This window comes from Pinus tabuliformis, chromosome X (assembly GCF_031772625.1).
Source record: "Pinus tabuliformis cultivar Carrire ecotype Pingquan chromosome X, CPIR1, whole genome shotgun sequence".
In the NCBI taxonomy this organism is placed as follows: Eukaryota; Viridiplantae; Streptophyta; class Pinopsida; order Pinales; family Pinaceae; genus Pinus; species Pinus tabuliformis.
The window spans coordinates 1,226,573,003-1,226,586,014 of NC_142308.1; positions in this window are offsets into that span (position 1 = coordinate 1,226,573,003).

Genomic DNA, 13,012 nt, shown 5'->3' on the forward strand with positions numbered 1-13,012 from the left:
TGATTTAGAGGCTTCTTCAGTATATCCAAGACCTATCTTTATCAGAGGAGAACACTGAACTTTGATAATTTCATTTAAGGTTTTTGGTCTTTTATCAAATATAAGATTGAGAGCTTTTGTTTTCTCAAGATCCTTTCTTAGACCCACAATTTCACATTCTAGTTTTTCATTGTGTTTTTCTCTTTCAAGCAAATTGAGCCTAATTTACCTAGTGATCTGCTTTATGCCTTTGTTGACGATTGTCAAACTGTTCACTGCTCTTTGCTACATCAAGATAGCTTTTAGTGGAGGTTGACGGCTTCTGTGATTGAGAGGCTTCTTCAGTATATCCAAGACCTTTCTTTATCAGAGGAGAGCACTGAACTTTGATAATTTCATTTAAGGTTTTTGATCTTTTAGCAAATTTAAGATTGAGAGCTTTTGTTTTCTCAAGATCCTTTCTTAGACCCACAATTTCACATTCTAGTTTTTCATTGTGTTTTTCTCTTTCAACAAGTTGGTATGTCAAGGTATCTATAATCATATTCTTTTCTTCTAAACAGATTTGAGTTTAGATATTTCTTCATAAAGGTCATCTTCATCTAAAGGATCCAAGAAATCATCATCTTCATAAGCCATCAGAAGTCTATAGTCATTGCTATTTTCATCTTCATCACTATTTGATAAACCATCGCTATCTTCATGAGTATAGTAGCTCTTTTTACTTGCACTTTGTTTTCTATTCCATTTTGCAGATTCCTTCCCTTTATCATTTTTATCTTTATGAGGACATTTGGCAACATAATGACCGACTCTACCACAGGAAAGACATTTGAAAAGTAGTTTACCTCTAAATCTTCCAGAACCCCGTTGAAGGTTCTTGACAAAGTTTACTTCCTCTTCTTGTTCTGAAATATGTCTTGATTCATTGAGTTCTTCTTTTCCTTTTGCTGAAGCTTTAAATGTGGCTTCTCTCATATCTGAAGGACCTCCTTTTCTCATCTCAAAGGCAGTTAAGATTCCGTGAAGCTGTGTCATAGTAATAGTCTGTAGATCCTTCTTTTCTTCTATGGCAGATATTTTTTATTCAAATTTAGCAGACAAGGATCTTAAAAAAATTTCAACTAAGGTAACTTCCTTTATCTCTTAACCTAGATTCTTCATGCAATTAACAACCTCATCTATACGTAAGAAGTAACTAGCTATACTTTCATCATTGTGCATCTTGAGAGTTTCATATTGAATTCTGAGAGTTTGTAGTTTAGCACATTTTACCTGAGAGTCTCCTTCATAACTTAGAATGATTTTGTCCCATATTTCTTTCACTGATTTGAGCTGCATAACTTTGAAAAACTTTGATTGTGACAGACTTCCCATTAATGCATTGACAACCTTGGCATTGGTTTCATATTGCTTTTTACCTGTCGTATCTGTAGGAATTGCTAATGGAAATGTATATCCTCCTTCCACAATTTCCCAGACATCTATTCCAAGTGATTGAAGATAGGTCGTGGTTCTTACCTTCCAATAAACAAAGTTTCTCCCATCAAAGTTTGGTGGTCTGATAGATCCCCCGCTTTCTTGATTACTCATTATGCTGGATCTTCCTTCAAGCGATCAAGCTTCTTCTGAAGGACCTGCTCTGATACCAATTGTTGGAAATAATTCTGAGAGGGGGGGGGTGAATCAGTATTATCAGATCAATAATTTAATTTTCAAAACTGATTTGTATACGTTACTTCAACTTAGTGAACTAGTGTGTATACACAACTATACTTAATGCAACCAGCGTATATGCAAAGATCTTTTTTATTTACCCAAATTATCATGCATTGATATTTAATCAGTATATCAGGAATTCATTAGATAGTGCAGTAAAAGCAAAATAAAGCATCACACATAAGCAACACACATGAACACCAAGATATAAGGTGGAAACCCAATGTGGGTAAAAACCACCAGCTGTTGTCGTCTCTGTCTTCTTTTAATAATAAGAAAATTATGTTTACAATTTTTTTACTGGTGCAGTCTTATACCAGTATGCAGGCTTCTACCTGCAGAAGGCTACAACCTTCTCTCGTTCTCCAACTTCTACTAGAAGGGAGCTACAACCCCCTAGCTCTTGTACTGGCTGATATGTTTACTAGTACGTAGGTGCTGGCCTACAGAAGGCTACAACCTTCTCTTTTATTCCAGGGACCACGTTTCATAAATTTTCAGGCTAGATCCATCAACAACATCATAAGTGTAATTCAATCAAAATATATTTGCATCAACCAATCACCTTTTGAACCAACCACAACTAAATCAATCAATCACTTTGACAACCCATCAATCTGATAATTCAGAATACTGTCACTAAAATATAGTAACCAGAACCCAGACCTCTGCAACAAACAACAGCAACTAAGGTATACACTAATTTCATGTGCCAAACCTGCGTGTATATGCGCTTTCCTCAAATCCAACCAGTGTATACATCTGCAAATATTAATTCATAATTCTGCAGCTATACTGGACTTCAGTTATACCCAGATCATGTCATTTACGGAATAATATATGTGTCAGTATTCAGATCTAGAATATTCATGAGAAAAAACACATAATGATAGTTCATTTTACGCCTTAAGATCCCAATCCATCATGAGATCTTATCCTCCATCAACCACTAAGGTTCCTCCTTAGTTCAGATCCAGCAATGCATGATAACCCAATAACTTGCATACTAGATCTCACACTTCATTAGATATTCAATGCTTGTGTTATTTGGCCTAATGATCTTCTCCTCGTTTTATTTTTTAGGCCTTTGTCAATACCATGGACCAAAACCACTTAGGACCAATACCTTGGATCAAATACCTAGGGTCAATACCTTGGACCAAACACCATGTACCAATACCATGGACCAAATACTTCGGACCAGAACCTAGTTTTCCAAGGTATACACGTTTTTCTTTATGTGAAAGTGTGTGTGTACGTTATATGCTCCTTTTGTTCTGTTAACTTGCATGTATACGCGGCTTGGTCAAAGGTGAACCTGCGTAAACCTCTCTTTCTTCATTCTGTGAAGACTAATCTGTAATTTTTTGTTGTTTGCTTACTATACTTTGATTCCTTGAAGCTTCCCTATATTGCATTCTGTCACCTCTAATATATCTTCTGTAGATTGATCTAGTTACCATATACAAGTGAGTTGTTCTGCTACAAGTGGGCTTCCATAAAGTACAACACATACATCATAATTCCAACAGTCAGGAAAGAGGTATAACAACTCCGAGTATCAACAATTATCTTTCTTCATTAAGGGAGATGAGGACAAAATATTGGCTGAAGTATCAACACTTGAGGGTACCATGCAAAATCTCTATGATGGATTTTTCACTATGCATAAATAATTTTTCCATGTGCATGGCCTACAATAGAGGAGAAAATAATTTTTCAAACTCTCAAGAGCATACATGATGCCATCACCCATGTACTAGAGTAGACAATGTGCTACAAAGGGGCCCAACACTAGTTACTAGTTAGACCAAAGGGTCCCAGCATAAGTTTTCCTACTAAAAGTAGCACTAGGTTTGCAAATAAGGTTTTTTGAGAAGATCTTCCAAAATTACTTCAAAGAATTTATTCTTCTTTTCTTCAGGGATGCTCTGATCAATGCTTTGTATGGTGAATTCATGGACAACTTTTGTCACTTAGCAACATTTTGGGCAAAGTTCAATAACTCAGGGTATGAGAGAGTGAGTGTGACAAATTACTGTATAACAGATGCCCCTAAAGCATGAAGTCAGAACATGAAGTGATGGATGAAGTGTTTTACAAGTCAAGGAAGGACTTTGTGGAACTATCGTCAAGAGACCTGCAAATCAAACACAATACAACATATATACATCTTTGAGTAGGCATTTAACAAGACACGAATCCATGACATGGGCGCAACCATCTACCTAGAAAGGATCATGTGTATGGATCTATGGCATGGACGCAACCATCAGAATATAAAGGATCATATGTATGGATCCATGACATGGACACAACCATCTAACTAGAAAGGATCATACGTATGGATACTAAATATCACCACGCAGCCTGGAATTATCAGATGAAATCTAGGGTCTTCATCTTTGTCTCGATCCAACCAAAGTACGAATCTAACCATGCGAATAAACGTGTTGAAGTCAAATATGATAGAAACCAATTGATTATCGGTCAATGATGTAAACCGTTAACAGGTACGAGAGAAATCACCAATAGTGACAAAACCAAAGTATGAATCTAACCATGTGAAACCCTGTAATTTGTCACACTCCCTATCTCATACCCTGTGCTGTCAAACTTTGCCAAAAATTTCAGAAAGTGACAAAAGTTGTCAATGAATTCACCATGAAAAACATTGATCAGAGCATCCCTGAAGAAAAGAAGAAGAATTTCATTGAAATAATTCTAGAAGAGCTTGTCAAAAAAATTTATTTGTAAACCCAACGCTACTTTTAGCAGGAAAACCCATGCTGGCACCCTTTGGTCTAACCAGTGACTAGCACTAACAGCACGACTTTGGATAGGAAAATTTGCGCTCATCCTCTTCAGGTAGTTTCCCCAAAAATGGAGTAGAATGTTCTCTTACTAGAAGCCTCGAGAACAGAGAGTTGGTTATTATTGAAAGAATATGGTCAAGTTCTTCCATTTTTATTCCTTGATCTTACGTTTAGGGATATTCCCCTTAATATGTGGACCTTCTTCCTCCTGTTTTGGGTCCCTAACTCCCTCTCCTTCCCTATAAATGCATTCCCTTACACCGTCAAATGGTTGGTAAGACTAGATTGGTCATGTTGCTCCTAAAGTATGCCTAATTGCTGATAAATTGTGAAGGAGAAAGGAGAGCTTGATAAATCTTGGCTTGGACATGGAAATCCATCTCGAAGGAGGCTTCCAACATCAAGGCAGTGGTTGTATGCTTCCCTATTGTGTTTATTATTAATACAATGCATGTTTACTTTCCATAATCGTGTAAATGACTACTTTCTTAGTATGATGCTCCTTGATCTGTCATAAGGTTTTCATTAGAATGCATATGCTATGTCTTTCCTTTGTTGTCTTTGTTTGATCTCTCTTGTAGGTATTCATTCGCAACAAAATAGTGAGGATCGAGCTTGGAAGTGAGGAGATCGATATCGACATCGAAAATAAAATGCGTAGGAGTGAGGTAGGCCATATTTCCTTTCCCATGTCATTCTGATTTAAGCTAGGAGAGTTTTCATGTATTTGTTTCAGTTGTTACTAGATACACTCATTAGACTAGAGGGATCACTTCTATTTGTTGAAGGGATTGCCTAGATAAAATATTGGTGACACCATTGGGGAGCCTATAGTCCTTTCAACCATCCTTTTGCATTTGGCCATTTTGATCAGTTTGGCCACCTTTCAATGATCCATGGTTTTGATTGCCTTTGAGTCTGTAATCTGAGTAGTTGGTCATTTAGGGTATCAGGGATAGGTTTTTGCTCAATATCTACTTGTTTTTCCTAAAATTTACTTGCTTAGCTTGTTTTAACCAGTTATAGTCGCACTGACAATGTTGATTTTGCCTAGTATGGTCATGTTGGAAACACTGTCTTCCACTATCTTCCCGGGCTGGTCCATTTTCTCATCCAGCATAGATTTTCCTGGGTAAAGTAGTGCTGCTAGCACAAATTTGCTCTGTAAAGTACCACTGATGACCCAGTCAGGGCAAATTTTTCTATGTAAAGTAGTGATGATCCTTAAAATTGAGAATTTTTAGGGTTTCTGCTAAAAAATCTAATCTATCCTTATCTCTAAAGTCATCCTCCTACTCTGTGTTCATTGAATTTTCTTTGATTTGTGTTAGTTCCTTTGTGTTGAGAAAAATTCCCTCCCATTGTTGTAAGAGGTGAAAGTAAAATTTGGTTGAGTCTTTGATTCTTTGAGTCAATTAAAATTGTTGTTTTTTGCTTGTATGTTTGGAAGGAATATTGATTTGTTGTTGTTTGAGCATTATTAGTTCTTTTGAGACCATAAAGAAATTGATTTTGCATTCATTTAGTTTTCATCTCATAATTTACTTTTCGTAAAGTGCATTAGATCACATTGCATTGAAAAGTCATTTTTTGAGATTTATCATTGGACATAGGTTATATTGTTTAGTGATTGAAAGCTAAAAGTGCATCAAGTGCATTCTCATTCATTGAAAGAAAAATTGAAATCATTTCTCTTTTGGTGGTTGTATTTGGAAAATGAAAGTGAAAGATCTAGTTAGGAAAGCTTTGTTTGCTGCATTCTTCATTGTTGCATCATTGTTTGAATCTCTTCCCTTACTAGATTAGCTTTCATCGAAACAAAAATAATACTTTTCTCATGATAGTTGCATCATAGGTGTTCAGGTGATATCGTTTTGAGCCTTAAAATCGAAACTTAATTAAAGATCAACTTAAAATTTACCTCAATTAACCTAAGGAGCATTTTTCATTAATGAAAATAATTTAGAGGTCTAGGCTAGAGATGTGTTCCGACATCATTAAATGTAGGAGTTGTTGTTATTTTCCAGCGTTATATCCTGGGGGTGAAATCTTGTTCCACGTACAAAAGTGTATAGGACCGTTCTCCAGTACTTTTGGGTATATCGGAGGCGATCCATGTATGGTAAGTATATGGGAACACTCTCATCGAACGGTTACACATTTGACAACACTACTATGGACTGCACTCCCATGTACCATAAGGTATATTTTTGGAGTGCCCAATAGGTTTCTATCCGTCCATAGGTAATCATGTCTTCCACCTTGTGTACCATGATACATCGAACACAACATTCGGGGAGATTTTCTACCGTATGTTAAGTCCTTGGTTCGCCAAGGTCTATATTGCAGTTCATGGTTGCTTGGTAAACCGTTATGCCTAGTTACCCCTTTTCTATTTATTTGTTGTTAATTTATAAAATTAATTGATCGCAGAATAATATCCTTCATGTGGAAATACTCCTTAGTAGATCTTAGGTTGAGACAAATGGCAACAGTTCCTGAGTATACCAACAAAGGAAACCCCTCTGATGGGAATCCTTGTCATTTTACTTCTTTTGGAAATGTTGGTGCTCCCTATATGGAAACGTTGTCCCTTCCTGGGTTTACCATCGGTTTTCCAGTTTTGTTTTTCTTGACCCCTATGGTTTTGAATGTCCAAAATGCTCCTCAACTAAGATCTCCTCCACTCGAACCATATCAACCTATGGTTGATCTTAAAGTTGACCCTTTGCCTTCTTCATCCGTTTAGTCTTCTTCCTCTTCTTGTTCTTCATCTGGTGAAATCATATAAGTTAGTAACTATGTCGATAAGAAGAAGAGGAAAATGAGGATTAAGAAGAAGAAAAATAAGCAAGGGGAAAACCAAACAGTCATTGTTACTGATGCAATTGTTATTGCGAAACCTTCCAATCAACCCCATAAACTCAAATTCCCTTGAAATATTTGTAAGGGTGACCACCTTCTTCAAGAATGTCCTAGTATTCCTAAGATATTAGAACTGTGTTCCACATGTTCACCTCAACCTTTGTCATCAGCCTCTGTAGATAATGTTGATGATAAACCTTCGACTAGTGACAGTAAAACCCATGGGAAAATGGGAAAAGTTAAATTTCCCTGTAGGTTATCTTAAGGGAATCCTCCTATTCACCTTTTTCCTCATATGGGTGAAGTCGCAAAATTATTGGATAACCTTATCGCTTCTCAACCTCATCTTCCGACTAGTTATAAGAAGATTTCCCTTAACCCTCCACTAGTTAATCAAGTGATTTATTAGAGCTCATCTATGGTCAATCCCACTCTCTCTAAAAGTGAATCTAATGATTATGTTCCCGCCCAACCATTGGTCGAGAAAGTTTTTGACATGATTCCACTTTCAGTTGATGCTATCTATCTTGTAGAGAGTCAACTTCATACCATTCAAGTTCTTTTGGTTTCTTCAGATTCCAAAGAATTAGGGTGCAATCCTCCTATTCTCAGGAAACAGGGGGGTGATCCTCCTATTCCCATGGTACAGGGGAGGATCCTCCTATTCCTGTAATACAAGAGGGAAGTCCTCCCATTCTGATGGCTCCCTCTCCAAGTAGTTTAGTCACTTTCTTTTATTGGAGTCGACTAGCAGGATATCGTCTTCCTTCTTATGTGCCTTTCTTAGATCATAGTATAGGCTTATAATATACCCGTACCTGGAAAAATGATAGATGAAGGTGCGTCTATTAGTATTCTATCTTTAACTACTTGGAAAGCTTTAGGTTCTCTGTAACTTGTGCCTTTTACCCAGAATCTGTTAGCTTTTAACAGAGGAACCAGTCAATCAACTTTCGTTCGTTGGTTCTAATTTGACTCCCAATCAACCAGATTCCCTAAATGGTACGTGTATGCAATTGGTATCACCCCCGTCATAGGTTAATTATGTGGCCATAATTCCATGCCCACCTCTACTGATGATCTAGTCAGTGATGTAGTGTGTCATGCACTGGAGGCATTGGAACCTGATCTTTTCATTAAATCTCTTGACATGTATCCCTTCCATAGCGTTGTTCTCCCATTTGATGAGAACCTCTTGGAAGCTATGAACTCTTACAAGTCGTGATCAAGGTGTCATGAGGATAGTTCTTTTATTATTTCAACCTCGTTAAAAAATGAAACAGGTCCCCATAAGGATAGTTCTTTTACTATGTCGACCTCTTTAAAAAATGAAATAGGTCTACATGAGGATATTTCTTTTACTATGTCAACCTCATTAAAAAATGATAGGTCCCCATGAGGATAGTTCTTTTACTACGTCAACCTCATTAAAAAATGAAACAAGGTGTCAAAGCAGAGTTCCCTTACTTGTGTCAATCTCATTAAAAAATGAAACAAACCCCCTTCCAATTCAAGTATTTGATTAGATCTTGTAAAATCCCAGTCTAGTCTTTCACTTGATCTCATAAGTGAACCTTCATTCCATCCACCTATTAGTAACTAGTAGTCTACTTCGTTGAATGAAATGAAGCTTGGGGGGCATGTACCTCGAATTGAGTCATTATGCTGGGGGCATGCAAACTCATCTCAAGCATAGTTTATCATTGTTTCAATCTTGTTTAAAAATGAAACCAAACTCAAGCATAGTTTTTTTTTCCCAAGCTTGTGTAAAAATGAAACAAAATTGAAGCATACTTTTTTATCATGTTTCAATCTTCTTAAAAAATGAAACCATCTTCAAGTATACTCAAGAATATTTTCCCACATTTCAAGATTGTGTAAAAATGAAACCTTTCCCATTTTACCTCTCATGGTTGTCATTTTTATCAGCTTGTTTTTTGCTAGATGAGCCTTGGTTTTTTCATTCCATAATCTCATTGGCCGATCATACGCTTCCACTTGGTTGTTTTACCCTTTATTGTGGAACATATGTGATGAGTGGTCTTATTAGCCAACCTCTTGAGCTTCACATGTTTGAGCATTTCCATCATGGCCGGAACCATTTACTATCCTTTTATACCACTTGTTCCTCTAGAAGGAGTCATCTTCCAGCTCTTTTCTGACTTTTGAAATATGAAAATATTGTAGAGAACTTGTATTTTCAAACTTGTAAAAGTAAATGAAAAGATGTCTAATCAATATAAGTTTAAGCCTTTTCTATAATGAGATAGACTAGCTATGAAAAAGGAATACCTTAGTCACATGGGGCTAAGAGGTTCTGTTGAATATTTTTTTCTAACTTTTCGGATTCGAGAGAAAATATAAGAAAAGGCACCTCTGGATTTTCCTTTTTGCCTCTTTTTAAAACTTTCTAAACATGAAAAATATGTTGAGCTACCCCTCCATCGGACTCGTAAAACTTAAACAACACAAGACTTGTCACCATGACGAGACCAAGTTACTCCTTCCTCAGACTCATTAAACTTACTAGGATGCATTCATCCAAAGGATGAACTTATACAACAATCATATGGTATCCTCTTCAAGCTTGCGATTAAAAATAAAGAGGTACTCACTAGAAATAGTGGGGAAAAGTGGAAGTAAATGTGTCTTGTATTCTGCATGAAAGGAAACATGTTGCTCATGAACATGACACTCATTTGCATTTCATGTCAGTTTTGGGATATCCTCACTTATTCACTTGCCTTCCTAGGTTTGGGAAATCCATTTGGCTCTCATTTGATTGTTACTTATTGTCACCATGACCTCTGATCCTTTGTTGAGTCAAATGTTGCCAAACTCCAGAGTCATGCCGCTGATATGTTTAAGAGAAGTTCCGTCTGCAAATTCAAACCTCTTATACCCCATTTGACCTTCTCTTCTACAATCCTGAATCACTCTCACCAAATTTACAAAGTCCTTTGTTTCATGTTGATGATGTGGGAAACATTATGGCCCTCCTTTGAGAGATCACTTCCTGTCGACTCCAACTCATTATCCAGGAATATGATTTAGAAGCTCCCTTACAGTACCTTGGAGTTTGCATGCCTCAATGGAAGGTTCTTCCCATTTGACGATAAATTCACATCATTGGCCTTCAATCAGATGATTCTTTGAGTGTTCGAATTTAGCTTCCTTATTAACACTTGTGGATTGTGCTATTGTACAACCATTGTCACTATTGGTGGTTTCTCTTGTACATGTTGATGGTTCACATCATTGACCGGTAATCAGGTGGTTTCTACCATGTTCGACTTCAGCACGTCTATTCACATGGTTAGATTCATATTTTGGTTAGATCGAGATAGAGATGAAGACCCTAGATTTCATCTAATAAATCCAGGTTGCGTGGAGATATTTTGTATTCATATATATGATCCTTTCTAGTGAGATGCCTGCATCCATGCCGTGGATCCATACACATGATGATTTCTAGTGGGATGGTTGTGCCCATGCCATGGATTCATGTATTTTTAAATTCCTACTCAGAGATGTCATATATGTTGTATTATGTTTTATTTGCATGTCTCCTGACGGTAGTTATCCAAAGTACTTGCCTTGACTTGTAAATAACGTCATCCATCACTTCCTATTCTGACTTCATGCTTTAAGGGGCATCTGTTATACAGTAATTTTTTGCACTCCCTATCTCATACCTTGATTTGTCAAACTTTTCCCAAAATGTCGCAAAGTGACAAAAATTGTCCATGAATTCACCATGAAAAACATTGATCAGAGAATCCCTAAAGAAAAGAAGAAGAAATGCCTTGAAGTAATTCTGGAAGAGCTTGTCAAAAAAACTTGTTTGCAAGACTAGAACTACTTTTACTAGGCAAACCTATGTTGCTACACTTTGGTCCAACTAGTGACTAGCACTAGCAATACAACTTTGGATAGGAAAATTGTCATTGATCCTCTTCAGGTAGTTTCTCCAAGAATGGAGCAGAAACTTCTCTTACTAGAAGCCTCAAGAATGACGAGATAGTTATTGTTGAATAAGAATATGGTCGAGTTCTCCCATTTTGAGTCCTTGATCCTACCTTTAGGTATCTTCCCCTTAAGATGTGGACCTTATTCCCCCTTTCTTGGATCCCTAACTCCCTCTCCTTCCCTATAAATGCATACCCTTACACCCTCAAATGGTTGATCAGACTAGATTGGTCATGCTGCTTCTAAATTGTTCCTAATTTCTACCAATTTGTGAAGGAGAAAGGAGAGCTTGAGGATTCTTGGCATGGACTTGGAAACCCATCTAGATGGAGGTTTCCAACATCAAGGTAGTGGTTGTATGCTTCCCTCTATTGTTTATTATTAATAAAATGCATGTTTACTTTCCGTAAGTGTGTAAATGACTACTCTCTTAGTATGATGCTCCTTGATCTGTCATATGGTTTACATTATAATTCATATGCTATGTTTTTCCTTTGTTGTCTTTGTTTGATGTCTCTTGTAAGTATTCATTCACAACAAAATAGTGAGGATCGAGCTTGGAAGTGAGGAGATCTATATAGACATCGAAAAACAACCACATAGGAGTGATATAGGCCATCTTTCTTATCCCATGTCATTATGATTTAAACTAGGAGAGTTTTGCATGTATTTGTTTCATTTGTTACTAGATCCACTCATTGGACTAGAGGGATCACTTCTATCCATAGAAGGGATTTCCAATATAACACATACATGATGCCATCGCCCATGTACTAGAGTGGAAAATGTAGTACAAATGGGCCCCACTTGACTTAGTAAACAATATGAAGTCAACGGAAGAGCTAGAGAAAGAAAACATTTGGATGTTGATCCAGAACTACGAGCAACTCGCCCCATTCATCACCGCCATATAGGCCTAATATGTGTGGTTGTACAATAGTTTGGATGTCATGGTGAGGAAGCACAAGATCTCATCAATCGGTTCCCTCACCAATGATAAACCTAAGAACCAAGTCCAGCTATATATCGATGATTACATGGAGAAGCTAAGATGAGAGGCCACCGAGGAAGATTTGGAGCTAAATGCACACAACATGCAGAAGTACATTGGTGGGCCTGTCAAGGTCAACACCATGCTCCTCATGCTTCAGAGCAAGTTGGATATAGGTTCCAAGACCATATACCTAGATTCCATGGAGGCAAGGGTTCGCTTCCGGAAAGAAACCATCAAATAGTTTGGGGACACCATCACATAATACCAAGCTTGGCAACGATATGTGATCGAGAAGATCAAGTGGATGTCATTGAGTTGGACTTTCCCCAAACTCAAGAGTCATAGTGTCATGTCTTCTTAAGGTGTCTCTAGCCTATTTTGTCTTATAGGGGTACATGTGGAAAATGTAATATCATTTGTAAATATGTTGTAAGTGAAATTCCAAGTGTCAATATTGGAATATGAAAAGTCATCATAATTTAATATAATTTTTAATTTAGTGAAGAAGTTGAAAATTCACGAGGGAATTCAAATATTGACATAGGGGAACGACAAGGGTCATCCCACCCTTTGTTATAAATAGAACCTCATAACTCATAGAACAAGCTTTTGGGAACCAATATTTTGGCTAGGTTTAGACATAGAGAAGGCTTGGGAGTATTGTGAAAAG